This window comes from Apis laboriosa, unplaced genomic scaffold, assembly GCF_014066325.1.
Source record: "Apis laboriosa isolate Shangri-la unplaced genomic scaffold, ASM1406632v1 scaffold34_cov151, whole genome shotgun sequence".
Lineage (NCBI taxonomy): Eukaryota > Metazoa > Arthropoda > Insecta > Hymenoptera > Apidae > Apis > Apis laboriosa.
In genome coordinates, this window is record NW_025222928.1 from 794555 (window position 1) to 810564 (window position 16010).

Here is a 16010-nt window from a genome sequence, read left to right on the forward strand (position 1 = left end):
AAAAAAAATCCATAATTTCAAAGATTATTTCCCCTCCAAGGAATCAAAATATTCCCTAAACGCATACCATCCCCAAATGAACAGGGCGAAGCCTTGAGGATTCCCGAAGAAATTCGATTCATTCCCAGCATACAATATTCGACCGTGACAAAATCGTTGCGAGGAGGATGGATCGCCTCCACGTTGAGAACTTAATTAATCCGCGGTTTACCTATCGATTCGATCGGAATTCAACGCATCCCCCTTGATCTACAATGTCTAGCTTGGCGTTTCGAATTTGCCACATGTCTCGACCACCTCTACACCCTTGCGAACAGATCGATTCGACAGGGTAGGGGCATATTTCCCAAGCGTATCGGATATACGCTGGCATCCTTCCCCCTCCTTTCCTCCATCTTTCCCTCTCCTTCTTCCCCCATTTTCTTTTTCTCATCATTATCCTCCTACGCTAATTATTCTGCTCTAATTCAATATCATTTAGCTCAATTTCAATTTTTTTCGCTCCGGTTTTTCCGCGAGGATCGACGGCTCTTGGAATGGAGGGGAATGAATGAAAGTGAACGATATCGATTCGAGAAGGGATGAGTTTTAAACACCGCTAATGGATGGCGATCACGTTGATGGAATTTCGAATTAGCGTGCCATCAAGTTTGACGGTGGCGCGAGAAGGAAATCCGAGCGTGTTTTACCGTGGACGTACAGTGAAACAGGACGAGACAATTGATGTATGGATGCTTGGGTCTAATGGGAATTCGCTAATGCTCGGCTGAACGTGGTACACTCTCGTTCATAAGTATAGTAGACGCTTTAATTATTACCGAATTACACATGGAATAAGCGATAAGCTTGGATTAATAAATTTCGCCAAGACTATGTTTTTGATATTTTAGCAAAAATTAAAAATTACCTTTTCTTCGATATACGAACCGTTCCGCTGTTGTAATTGATCTTGCTAGGCTTGGCATTCAGTCTACTTATTTTATCGTTTTTTTTTTTTTTTTTTTTTTTTACTTATAGATACATTTCCAATCAATTTTTACAAATTTCCATAAATATATTTCCGATTTATTATTTTTCTTGAGCTTGACTGTCTCTGATAATTCGATAAAGCAAATACGGATATATAATATAACCCGTCAATTATTTAGATGATTAAATTAGATCGATTTATGCAGTATACAACTTATCTTGTATATAAATATAAATTGAAGCGGCGAAATGAAGAATGTCAGGAACAAACGTCAACGTTAATTTAATTAACAGTTATATAATTTATAGTTATATAGTTTCACAGAATTTGTTGTGCATTCATTCAACAAAAATATCTATTTATGAATTGGAGTGTATTCGAGATGTATGTCCAATTCAAAGATACGTTGTAACTTACAATTTGTGCGCTGTTTTGGTAGGCACATGTAATTCGGAGATATATTTATCACTGCTGCCCGGTGACAAATTGGAATGGAAGGAATAATTTGAGGGAAATTTATTCGTTTTCGCCATTGTAATTTCCCGAGGAATTTCCATTTCAGTGTAAAGGATATGTTTTAAACGAATTGCATTTATTCTAATTGCCTTCGAAAGAGAAGAAAAACAGTATATGTGTATTTTCAAAATTTATTTCAAAACGATTCATTTCGATGTAATGAAAAATTGAATTGAAAAATTTGAATATAGACGGTTTAATGGCCCTCGAGGGATACATTGAGATCGAAAAGAAACAAATTTTTTTTATGCTATGATAACACGTGAACTAAATTCATATAATTAAACTTTCTATCTTAAAATGATAGAAATAAACGTTGAAGAACATCGAGGAACGTTATTTTATCATTAAATTTTTATTCAACGATTTTTTTTATATATGCTATATAATTTTTAAGAGATACGTGTAAGAAGAATTGTACAACTCTTAAAAGACTTTTTTTTGCTTTGAAAAACTGAATCATAAAAAAAATTGTTCCAATGATTCTCTTCAAAAATTTTCAAAGCTTCGAATAAATCGATATTTCCTTTGCGAATAAAAATAAATCTAATCAAAAAATTGTCTACTCCAAAATTAATTCATAAAACAAATCATCTCCAAAAAAAAAAAAAAAAGAAAAAAAGACACCGTTTCTCATTTACATTAACCGAGTTTCCGATTTCAGATTTAGGCAAAATTAAATTAACTTTAAATTAGATCTATATTAGAATCCTGTTACATATGCGCGAGTTTTCGCCATGCATTTCGATTGCACACGATCCTGTCAAGGGCGAGCCACGATCCGCACGAAGGTCTGGCTCGATTGAAACGAATGCCGAAGGTTAATCCAGCCGGAGGGGTGAATTAGTCGAAGGATGTCTGAATAATGTATCAAGCTCGAAGAATCGGCGATAAAAATACGAAAAAGCGTTAATTTGATATCCTATATCGAAGGATACTTCACGGATCCGCCTACGGATTTTCGAACGGGTTACTGCACCGAAAATTCCCATCTTAATTTCCATCCGCCATTTTTTAATTGTAAAGGAGGCGGGAAAAAATTGAATCATTAATAATTACGCTGTAGGATCGCGCTTGTATAACTTGCCGTAATTTTCTTCCGGGTCGTGACTAAAAAAAAAAATTAAACGTGTCTTCACAGGATCATCATCACGCTTCTTTCCTTGTATGGGAATTTTGTAATGAAATTTTCGTGGCGTGAAAACGCTGGACACGAGTCCAACTTCATTTAAAAAGAGCCATTCTTAATTAGATTTACTGGGACGAGGCGAAATGATAGCATTTACGGGGTGAAAAGTACGAAAATAGGATTTTTAGACTGCAAAGGGTTGGTTAATCAGAGCTTTGGATTACGGTAAAAGCATCGACGAGAAATGAGATAATGATTCTACGATATTAAAAAAAAAAAAAGGGGGAAAAAAAGAACCAAAATGAATAAAACTTGAATGAATAAAACTTTTATCGTAAATTTAACGTTATTTTAAGATCAACAAAAAAATTCGAAATAGAAGTAAAAATACAGAGATGAAAATAAAGAAGCGCAGAGAATGTACATGGACTATAAGTTATTTGATTCTCCGAAAAAAGGAAAAAAAATAAAACCACGAGAATTGATTTATCGATGAAACTCGTTGACACGCACTGTCTCCTCCATACGCGTACGCCACTATATATTTGTTATATATATTTAGATAGAGACGTATATATATATATATATATTTGTTCGTCTCGTTCTATTGAGATTGTGGTTTGTTGCATGGCATTGAACGGTAGTGCACGTCATCAGTGGCGCCATGGAACACCTACGATACACTACGATTTTCGTATCATGAATAATAATATGGATCAAGAATAATCGTCCTCAGACTGGATATTGGCTGGGCGCAATCATCGAACAGGATTGGATCATTATCCGAATCCTTATACGCAATCTGCGAATCGATTGTTCACATGTGCGCTTTTTAAAAATTTACATCACGATTTCAATCGCGATCGAGAAGAACGAACGTGATCGAATCTTCGATCGCAATTTTTATTCGCGAATAAATGAAAGCGCTTGGAAAATATCGTGTGTTGTGGAGTTAAAAGCAATTGTTCAATTTTTGTCGCTGCGACATTTTCAAGAATAGAAGAATTATTTAATTTTATCATATTTGTTATATTTTGTGTGAATTGAGATTTTATAGATTTTTTTTTTTTTTTTTTTTTTTTTTTTTTTTTTTTTTTTTTTTTTTTTTTTTTTTTTTTTTACGATCTTTTGTTGCATTTTTCTGTCAAATTTTCAACAATACTCAAAGCTTCATATTTTTATATGGAATATTGTTCACGTAACATTTTATATTTTATCTGTATTTTTAAAGAAATGATAATTTTAAAAAATTATCACCGGTGGTTGGTCATTGATTTTAATGAAATGTAATGGAAAGATGTAAAAGGGAAATATTTAAATATTTCCATTAATGCAATTCCCTTTATAATTTTTTAAAATCATCGTTTCTTTATAATTTAATATTAATTCATTATATATATATATATATATATATATATATATATAATGAATTAATATATGGAATTTTAAACGAAATACGTTAATTATTTCAATCAATTATTGTAATTATTTCTTTCTTATATTTTTATACTGTATTCCATAAAAATTATTTATTAAAATTACGATATCAATAAAAACGTTCATCGAATACGATTCAATAAAAAAAAAACGCGTATTAAATTTAAAATGAATAGTAGAATTATAAATATTTAAAATTTTTTTTATTTTATAAAAGCATTAATATTTCAAATTCTGTCTCATTTAAAAGAAACTTTCCCTCTATATATAATTTTCATACTTTTTCTCCATATCGCTTTCCTCATATCCAAATACACAAATTATGCAAACTCTTTTTTATAAATAAGAACGTGGGATGAATATACATGTTATAACGATATTTTATGACGAAATTATCTGAAATAAATACCGACATCTCTCAAAATTATCATATTCGTACGATATAAGATAAATTTCCATAAGTTTGGTATAAATTTTCACAACTGAACAAAACGAAACGAATTTCGTTCCACGAGGAGTACATCATGGTACAATTTCGAAAAATTTTCACGAACAAGATCGTTACTTTAATCTTGTTTTCGACGATGGAAACGATTTAGAAAGCGATGTTCGAGGTCTCGAAAATATAGAGGATGGAAAACAACGTCGCGATTACGCCGTTTCACGTCTCATCGGTCGCCTCAAATCAATTTGCCGGAAGTAAAAAAGAGGAGGAACGCTTGTCCGCCTCCGTGAGAACTCTTAATTACTCTGCTTGTTACCAAGGCGAACTTTCATGCATCGCCACTCCGGATACAGCCTTGTAGTGATATTGCAATCGACTTTTAATTTAATATACCGTCACGCTAATATGCCAACAATATGTTTACAGCTAGATCGATGAAATTAAACCGGAAGAAGAGAAATAAAACTTGATTTCGATAATTGGTATTAAGACTCGATAATTAAACATTTGGCGAAATATATTTGTGAAAACTTATCGAAAATAAGGAAAGAATAAATTAAAATTGTTTGAATGCTGCTCGTTTTTCACACGTAATAAGTTTTATTCGAAATTCAAGTTAAAATAATTATTATGTCGATTATTAAAAAATTATATGATTCTATTGAGAAAAACAAAGATGTCGCGACTTGTACATATCCACTTGAAATATTATTAACACCAGATTATTTCCTTCTATATCATTAATTCCTATTTTAATAAAATATTATTAAAAATATAAATTGTTTAATAGTATCTTTGATAATCTATTTAAAAAGTAAGAGAGATATTTCAGATGATGAAGTTATTTTGTTCATCTTGTAGTTTTCGTTTAGAAAAGAAAAAAAAAAAAAAAGATTTTACTTAGTGTTTTTGAAATTGATTGAACATGCAGTGCTTTTTTTTTTTTTCATCACGAGTTATATTCTCATGAGTGATCACGAACGTGTGTCATGTTAATTACCATGCACCTGGCGAGAATCACCCGCATTGGCGTCACCTTGACGGCCATCAAGGTTCCTTCAGCGATCATTGAACTTCATCGACATGCAAACAGTCCATTTTCTATGCTGTCCCTCTACCCAGCTGAATTTTTGAACCTTGTTCCAAGCGATTGATTTACAGATAACACTCGTAGGGTTCGTTTTACTTCACCAACGAAACGAAATAAAAAGAAGGAAATTTATAATTCAATTTCACTTCGATGTATTACAAATGCTTAGTTCGTTCAGTATTATTAATTGTCTCTAAATGCTGCTATGAAAATTGATAAATAATTACTTACTCCATTATATAATTACTTTATCTATTTTTCGATTCATATTTATAACGAATATTCCATAATTTTTTATTAGAAAATAATTTAGTATAAATTTTATATATAATATACACGATAAAATTTTACATACATATTGTATTTATATTTTAATATGATTCAATTATTTTCACGAACCGGATATTTTCAAATCGGATATTTGATCCACGATGTATGCAGCAACGTGTTTATATTATGCCGTTTCCACTGACATCTTTGAATTTAATCGTTTTATTTTCGCGCAATTATTTCCTTTTTCGCGAGAGACGTTTCGAAATATAAATGTCAAGATCTTCATTCGGATGCAAGAGGTGGGCGAGAGAAGGCTGACTCGCGTGAATACCGAGAGAGAGAGAGAGATTTTCTTTCTCGTATCTTCCCTTTTTTCACAGCAGTTTTTAAATTTGAATAATCTATAGTATATAATCTGCTCAAGTTCGCTAAGGTGTACGTTGACTGTACGTCGACACGTGTATCCGTATCGATTTGCACGAGAAACACGCTTAGCCTTTGCTTACATTTACGCATTAATGCGATTCGATCAAATATACAAACAGAGAGTGAAACGATATCTTACGTGGTCGAATAAGTCATTTTAACAAGTCAATCAAAAGATCAAATTAAGCATTCATCACGGATCATATTAATTTCTACCCATCCCATTATCCTAATATTTTTATTCTTCTTTCTGTCCATTTTGTTCATTTGCACGAACGCTATATATAACTTTTATTTTTTCATATCAACGAATTATTGAAAAAAATTGGCAAAATATACACGATATTAGTAAATTTTATATAAATCCACAGTCTCAACATTTGTTATCCCAATTTTTCCAAATTTAACAATCAACTAAAAACTACCCTTGCAGATATAAAACCACCATCATGCGAAACATCGAAATCGAATGTAGAATCGCGTTCAAACCACCCTTAATCGTATCTCGAACGAGGAAATTTTATTTTTCTCCATTCCTCTCGATCGTCCCAACATAATCCCTCGATCACACCCTGTAAAACGTCTCGTCTAGTTATCGAATCAATTTCTTTTTTCACCGCAGCCTATCCAACAACCAATCCAATTTCCACCATTCCCTCCCTCCGCGACTCCACAACTCTCTCTTTATCGCGTCGAGATTTGGATTCGATGCATCGCCATTCACGAGATGCCAACCGCTCGTGGAGACGGAGCGACGACGCCGACGACGACCATGTCACCGTCCTTGAACCCTCTCTCCACCCGTGGATCTTCTCTTTCGCCACCTCCTTCGCTGATGTTTTCTAGATTTCCCAGAAGGCCGCGGTCACTATCGCTTCGATTATCGATCGGTTCTTCTTCGCTTGACGCGCGCGGATAGAGAGACCGGCTGTCGAACCGGTCGAACCGAGGGGATTAATTATTCCCCCCTCCCCCCTCCGATTCGAGGACGTGTGCTTAATGCGATTCTGATGTTTACCGCGTTTCAACGTTCGTCAAGATACATATTTACACGGATGACTGGGATCCATCGGATCGAGTGCTGTTTGATCCTGAAATTGAACCGCATTTTTCCACGTGGCTTCCTTCCTTCTCCTGTTCGACGCGCGCGTGCCACGTGCTGGATCGGATCGAATGAATATAATATTTGGATTTTGGTCGCGCGAGGAATCGTTCGATCTTAAAATTTGGTTCATTTCTCGATGATTTCGTTTTCATTTCATAAATTTTGAATAACTGGAACTGAGTATACGCAAGTTGTTAAATATTTTCTAAAATTATAAGAAAAAATTCCTATTTGTTTGAATCACTTATTTATATAAACAGGCTATGAGATAGAAAGTCTATTCAAGGTGGAGATAAAAATATAAAAAAGTAATCAAACGATTATATAATTTTTCCTCTAATGATCGATACAAAATAAATACATTATTCATCGAACGAACTTATATTTTATCGTCAAATATTTGAAAACGATAATTACATTGTAGGCCTATAATTATTTTGAATTTAGTATACATTGATATGGAAATCGAATTATTTTATTACTTTTCCTCGGTTTTTCGTAGTGTTTGATGGACGGTACGTGTATGGGGTTACGATAGGATACGAATGAAATATTCGGTTGTTGTGAAAACAAAAGTGCAGAATTATTTGGACTTTTTTTTTTTGCAAAAGATGTTATATCGATTTTCTATCATTGTGAAATTGGGACTCGTTATTTAGATTGAAGAAGATTATCGTTTACGAGAACGTCGATAAAGTGAAAAATTATTGACGTAAAAATGAAATTATTTTCTATAAGATGAACGGTTCTTGTCATTTCGAGTTGTTGCCTTTTATTTTTACCGGTGATAAAATTTGCTTGTGCATTTATCCATCCGCCCACGTTCACGTTCATATCGAATCGTGCAATGAAGTATCATGTAAACGAAAATTTTAAAGTATCGAGAAAGCGTATACAAAAATATTATTACTATTTAATTTGGTTCATTTCTCGATGATTTCGTTTTCATTTCATAAATTTTAAATAACTGAAACTGAGTATACGCAAGTTGTTAAATATTTTTTAAAATTATAAGAAAAAATTCCTATTTATTTGAATCACTTATTTATATAAACAGGCTATGAGATAGAAAGTCTATTCAAGGTGGAGACAAAAATATAAAAAAATAATCAAACGATTATATAATTTCTCCTCTAATGATCGATACAAAATAAATACATTATTCATCGAACGAACTTATATTTTATCGTCAAATATTTGAAAACGATAATTACATTGTAGGATTTTACATTGTAAAAACCAATCAAACGAAGAGAAAAACGATTCTCGAAGATTGAGCTATTTTCGAAATTACTCGAAACTTTAAGTTTCTTTCGGATTTACGGTCAGCATCCGTAAAATGTGAAACGTTTATGTCGGTCATCTTCTTAGAAACTTGTAAATTTCAATCTGTTTAAGGGAGAGAAGATCAGGAAGAATTGCGATCAGGATTAAGCTTAAAGAATAGTTATGACTTTCAGAATTTCGGACTTCCATTTTCACGGAAATGTTTTCTATTTTAATCCTGAGTTAAGATTTTTCACCGAGATTACAAGAAATAAAATATTTTCTACGTAGATCAATACTCTCGAGAAAGATTCTATAAATATATGAATTTTCCTTTCGATTCTCCTTTCTCTGCATTCTTATATATTTCTACAGAAATAGGTAAAAGTTTCATCGAAGAGAATGGGATGAAAGAGAGAAGTATAGTAAAGCCAAGATAGATAATTCAATGATCTCATCGAACCAATACGATATTTTTGGAATGGCTATAAAATTTTACAGCTTGATACAATCTACGTACAAGGCGATATGATAAACTAGGTGAAAAATCATGTTTTGCTCAATCGTTATATTTCAATATTTCCAATATTTTTTTTTATATTTCGAGACTATGAAAGTCCAGGATTACGTTACGTACGTACGAGATTAATGAAAAATGAATTCTTCCAAATATCTCATATATGCTTACGAAATAAAATAAATTTAAAAAAAAAACTTGTTATAAATTCTCAAGTGTCGTACACGATTTAATAAATATCCACACCATCGTTCAAAACTTTGTAAAAATATTTATAGAAATATATCTAAATAAAGATATTTTCCCTAGTAAGCAATTCACTTTACATATTATATATAAATAATTAACATCCTATATTTATATTTTTTATTATTTTATCAATTATTTTCGCAAAACATCGTTATCGTGAAAACGCAAAAAAAAAAAAATAAATAAATAAATAAATAAATAAAATTGTAATTACAGTGTCGCACCTCTCCAACATCTAATTTCATCCCCTGGGAGGTCAATAAACCCCTACCCACCGGTACACAATCTCGCGTCAAGAGGATTCCACGTAACCACTCGGCCAGAAACACGAGTAAAGAAGAGTCTCGCAAACTTTCGAGAAACTTTTCCTCGAACTAACACGGATCAATATCTCGCAGTAGGAGAAAATGTACTTCTTAAACCGGCACCCACTTCGCGGATTCGATCGGCAAACCAATCCGCCTCCTCCCTTCGATATGATCCTCCATTTCGTTCTTTTCTTTTATTTTCGGAGAGAGAAAGAGAAAGAGAAAGAGAAAAAGCGAGAGAGAGAGAGATAGATAGATAGATAGATAGATAGAGAGAGAGAGAGAGAGAAGGAGAGGGAGAGGGAGGGGAAAAATAGCAACGAAAAAGGAAGTTGTTATCGATTCTTGGTCGAAAACGATATATCACGTTCCAAACGTTTAACCGTTTGGCAAACGTTGAATGTCTGCGGGTGGGTGGAGTTCCGAGTCGAGATTCCGATCGTGGAAACGATTTTTCAACGTTCTCGGGGAACCAGGAAGTCGATGGTTACGAGAACGGATTGGCAGGTTGCCCGATGCACTTGACCCTGCACTTGCACCCAAGCTCGTGGAAAATCCTGCAACGTTCTTCTCGGGGTCATGGACGATTCTCGTTTTAAACGGAGACCCACACACAACCGTGTTACTTCGTTCGTGTATCGACGTTCGAGGTGGTTTCGCGCGTGCACGCGATATAACGAGAGGTGTAGAAGAGGTATGTATTTCGATGTATACGTGTGTGTGTGTGTGTGTGTGTGTATATATGTATTGGGTAACAAGGATGGATATATGGCGGTAATAATTTGCGTGTACAGGATGTGCGATTGGAATATGTGTATGGAATGCGAAAAAGGAAGTTTTGGTAGAGAATGTATGTAATTGTTTGAAAAAAATGAAAAAGGAAATTGTTTTCAATGGCTCTAATTTTAATTTTCAAATCAAAGCCAGAAATTGGCAATCAGAATTCTATTTATAGAAGATTGATACCGCTTCGCGTTGTGCAACAAATTGTTATAAATGAGAAATTATTATTGTTACAATAATTGTGTTTATGCGCTGTGGCAATCGCTTCGAATAGAACGTATATTATTTTCAGATTTAAGCATTGATTGATCGAGTTCAATCACATTAACCTTCCCATTTTCACATTAATGTTGTATTACCGTAACAGTTTGTCCTATCCAATAGGTTCAATCTGTCAATCGATCAATTGCATCGATTATAACTGGTCCCTGGCTAATATAAAATTATATTTTAATTTTAAAAAATTTTAAATATCTTAATCAAAATTAAATTCAAATTGATATTTCCGTATCTTAATTTGTTCATTGCTTTCGTATCAAAAATATAAAGCTATTACACAATTTTCGATACTTTGAGAATTCATCACACGTATCTTAGCTAAACGTACTTACTGTTTCATTTGAAGAAAAAAAAATTTCCTCGCGTTTATTACACAAGATTTATGATCTTCATAAATTCTCCCCCTCGAAATAAACTCTCATTCGAAACATTTTTACGAAATAATCAACGATTTAAAATACGATCACATCTAAAAGTTTAAACAGGATATCACGTATGTGATATATATATATATATATATATATATATATACACCACATTTCAAAAACTAAATCTCTCGCAACAAATAGAACGTCGTAGAAATTTTACGAGGAATCCTTTCCTCGGGTCGTAAAAATCTTCACACTGATTTATTATATCTCACCATCGACCTTACACTCGCTCTCATTTTCCGATTTTCTTCCGCAATTTTCCAACAGTTTCAACGGACACACGCCCATTTCTCACAACATTTCCGCAACACCGGAGCCAACGGGCATACGCGTCAAAACGTGGAAACGAAAGTTGTGGAAAAAACTCCCTTCTAGACACTATTTCTTTCTTTTCTTCTCTCCTTTTTTTTCACAAACAATTTACGCCATTTACGATAATCGAATACAATCGATCCTCCAAGAATCTACCACGATTCTTCCCGGATAAAAAAAAATCCACCCCCCCATATATATATATATAAAAGCGTCCATACCCTTCACCATTTCCACTTTATCCCTCTGACAAACTCGTTTCCGTCGAAACAGGAAGCTTCAAAGAATCCTTTCCCTCTTCCCATCCGCCTAACGTCACATAGCACGAGTGCTATCTCGCCCCCACATATCGATTCTTTCACGCTCGAAATTTCACAAACGTCGAAACGAACGATCGTATCCTGCGCCAGCCTCACGGCGAAACGTTTCTTCGATCCCTCGAGAGACGGATCGACGCGATACACGTGACGGGGTCTATCACCACGGCCGGATCTGGGGGATGCGATCTCGAGAGCCTTCTTGGGAAATGAGGCCACCTTGATCTTGGATCACGGCGCACAATCGAAAGGCGAACGTGTATATGGTGCTATATGGTGATCGATGACGATCGATTTGTCGATTCGAGAAGGATATTTCTATCGAGACTGGTCTCGTGAGTCTGATGAAATTTATCGATCATTTGTAACGAGATTTCTTTCTTTTTTTTTTAAACGAGTTTGAACTTTACGCGCGGATGTTTTTGTTGTGTCGTTCGTTGATAAGGAGTGTGTATATTTTTCAGAGAGATAACGTTTATCGTTTATTCTTGGATGATGTTGTCAGGTCGAAGTTCAATGTATTCTATCGAACTTGATTATCGGTTATTTATTTTCTCGAACTGGGATCGATGACATTTATGTATTTCATATATCGAAATTATACTATGAAACGTGTCAAAGTGTCTTTAACTTGTTTGTAAAAATAGCGATAGAATTCTATTTTCCCATGGAAGATCTTCAAATCTTCTGATTATTCTATTTCTGGTATACCGTTTTGGATTTTTGATCGAGGAGAGAAGGTGTGGAAATTCCTTGTGAAATTTTACGTTTTGGAAGATGGATTCGGTTAATAGGGGAAATTTTATACATAGTGTTGTTTTGCAAAAGTATATTCAAAGAGAGATCGTAAAATTGAAGCTTAAATTTTTGATTTGACAAGATTCTGTTGAATTTATATGCGATAGAGATTCGATTTTATCATTGTTTCATTATTCTTCAAGTTGAGACGTTAAAAAACGTGTGATTTATGAAGAACGAGACTTATGAAAAATGAAACGAATTAATAATAATAATAAAAATAGATTTATTGCAAGGATTAATTCTAAGAAAAGAAGAAAAAAATTTTCCCTTATTTTATTGCTTCACGAGAATTGATTTTGTACACGTGACGTGTACACTAGCTTTCGAACATATGTCGGTGACACGTTTTCGCGAATGGAGATTTAATCGAGAAAGAGAGAGAGAGAGAGAGAGAGATTCGTCGATCTGGTGGAATGCGGATTCGTTGTTCAATTTGTCAAAACGCTGATCGATATCATTGCAAGGATTTCGTATTTATTTTCTTTTCTATGAATTTTCGAATTTTTCGTTTCACCGCGAGTGTAATGTCGAAAGCTTGGTTGAAAAATGATCTTTTGGCAGTGAAACCAATAATTTTGATTCCAGGAACAACGACGTAACTTATCCATTTATCACGATAGTTGGGAAGGGTTTGTTCATTTCTGAAATTACGAGCCGTTGAATATTTATCACGATTAGAATAATAGATCAAGATTTTTGATCTTTCAATTTAATATCTTCTCAATATTTTAATTTCTCTCAGTGGAAAAATTATACAATATTATATTAATTGCTTCAATTTTAGAATATTCACCGGTCAAAAACAGTGTTACATTAATCCATTAACTGCTATGATCTCTATAAAAAAAAGAAATATACATATATTCAGCGTGTAGAAATTTTTTCCATAAAAATTGTTTGCACTTTTTTATCTCTTTAAATTAATAATTATATTTCAAAATTCCCCCCTTCCAAAAATTATCAATGGACTAAAAATTTCCACCTTTATTATTAATTATCACAAAATAAATACCATACGAATTTATCCAATAGATAAAAAAAACATTGAAAATAATCAATGATCTGATAATGGAAAACTTTGAAAAATACCATAATCTCGCCATCGACTCGAGAGGATCGATCAACGTAACGTGGCCAGAGGCGTTCGAAAAGCTGATGAATCGCGAGATCGACGTAGATAACGGATCCAAAGCCGGAGGATCCTCAAATATTGGACGATCCGGAAGTTATCTGCTGGTACGTGTTCCGCGACATGGTGCTGGCCAGTCTGATCCGTGTCAAAACGATGTCGAAAAACGACACGGTGAAAATGCTGATGCCATTTCACCATTTCACGTCCTCTGCGCGTTCCTCGTGTTCCTTCGTCTTCCACGTTGATGAAATTATCGGAAATGGGCCTGATCGAGGTGAAATTCGAACACGTTTGTGCGATTTCGTTGTCACGTTGCCGAAAAACTTTGGATTAAGGCTGGTTCTCCTCTCGTGGATGGCGTTCTCCCTTCGTTCAAACATCACCACATTCACCAGCTCCTTGACGAGGATCTCGAGCAAGTACGTGATTCTGGTCAACCAATTGCCAGATCGAGCATCGTCCGCTCTTATTTCAACAATTCCATCAGTTTATCGTGGATTTGTATAACAGGTAATCGACCATTCTCCACTTTCGGTTACCCTGTTATTCCTGTCTCTGCTGGTATTTAATTCGATTCGTGAATTATCGAGAATTGGATCGTTCTCGTTTTCATTTATCGAGAAATTGATTTGTAATTGTTCGCATAAGGGGTTGCACGATTTTATACACGAGAATTGAAAATAAGAGAATTTTTATAATTACAGGCGAGATCTCCCTTTTAAAACTTGGAATTGGATTTTTTTCATTAATTGAATCGCAGGTTTTCATCGTAAGATATTAAAAGTAAGTAAATCTTTTAATCGATAAAAATATTCCTGTGACAAGTATCGAGTGACGGGGGCGGAAGAGGCGTTGAACAGTATATTCAAGAAGAATGGAATAGTGATCCAACGATTCACGATCGATCGTTTGAACTGGAACAACAGATTTAGATTTATTTCAATTCATCCATAATCAAAATTAAGATCAAAAGGGAATCAAAATCAATACTGATATTAACGAAAGATTATCAATCGCGAACGTAATTGACGATAAATAAACGATAACCGTTTATGATCGAAAAATAACACAAATTCGATAAAGTAAAAATAAATTACGTTTATTTTTCCAGAGATTCAATAAATCTCTGTTTTGAACAGCCCTCTATGACGTAAAATGCACCTCTGTATTTCGTGAAGAATTCCATTTGGATCGTGTGTGCATCGCGTCAAATCACCCTTGAAACGATCCTCTCAAGGTTTGCATATATGCAAGGTTACGTCACTTTTCTTCGTTTCGTAAAACAATAATTCCTATACGGGATGTATTATCATAAAATACATCCCATTAAATTTTACGTTTATATCTGGAGACGAATATCGTTCAGCGAAAAAGAAAATTTTATTCCAGATCCATTGTCACGTCGTATCGTCTCAATGATAAATCTAATTCCTTATTTTTTTTTTTATTTAATTTATACGAATGTAGATTTAATTAAAGAAGTTTAATCAAAATTGAAGTCAATCATTCTATGGATAATATTAAGCCTTCATGAAAAATTGAGATGTAATAAATAATTGAAAATAATTAATAATTTTTAACAAATATAAAAGTAAAATCGATATTCATAACAATTCTCTGACTAACAATGTAATGAAAAATGTTAATATATTCGTGGAATATCTTTGAAGGATCAATTCCAATCTTTTTAATAAGTCTCATTTTATTTCCGTGTATTGTAAAACGTAATAAAGATATAAAAAAAAAAATTTTATCCAAATTCATCATCTAAGCCTATCAAATACAAAACGTTTCGTATCAAGTTATTTCCATTCGCTTCACCAAGATGGTTCATTTGTTTCGGTTGCACGAGCACCTGACTCTATGCGATATGGAAGAAAATTGAAAGCTAAATTGGATTTTTTTCACTACGATTATCTATAACTCGTGAAGTTCGTTAACTTGTTATGTCTTTCATTGGTTTGCCAATAATGAAAAGTAAATTTTTCAATAAAAAAAAAAAAAAAAAGAAACTGTTGGAAGCTTCATTGAAGGAATTGAAATATTTTGAAATAATTTCTTTACTTTTATTTCTTGTGAGAAGTAAGATGAATCTTTCCGAGGAAATTTTAAAATTCAATTGAATTCATTTACGTTAATTCTTCGAGTATACAGTATCCTTCGAACTATATAATTTTTTCTCAAGATCTTTTTCTTATTCTTTTACACTTTTCTATTTCCAATA

At 33.5% G+C, this 16010-nt stretch overlaps 1 pseudogene; it reads left to right on the forward strand.

Annotated features, from left to right (window-relative positions):
* The first annotated feature begins 13809 nt into the window (after positions 1 to 13809).
* LOC122714942 lies at positions 13810 to 14740 on the forward strand (annotated as a pseudogene).
* Positions 14741 to 16010: the final 1270 nt, after the last annotated feature.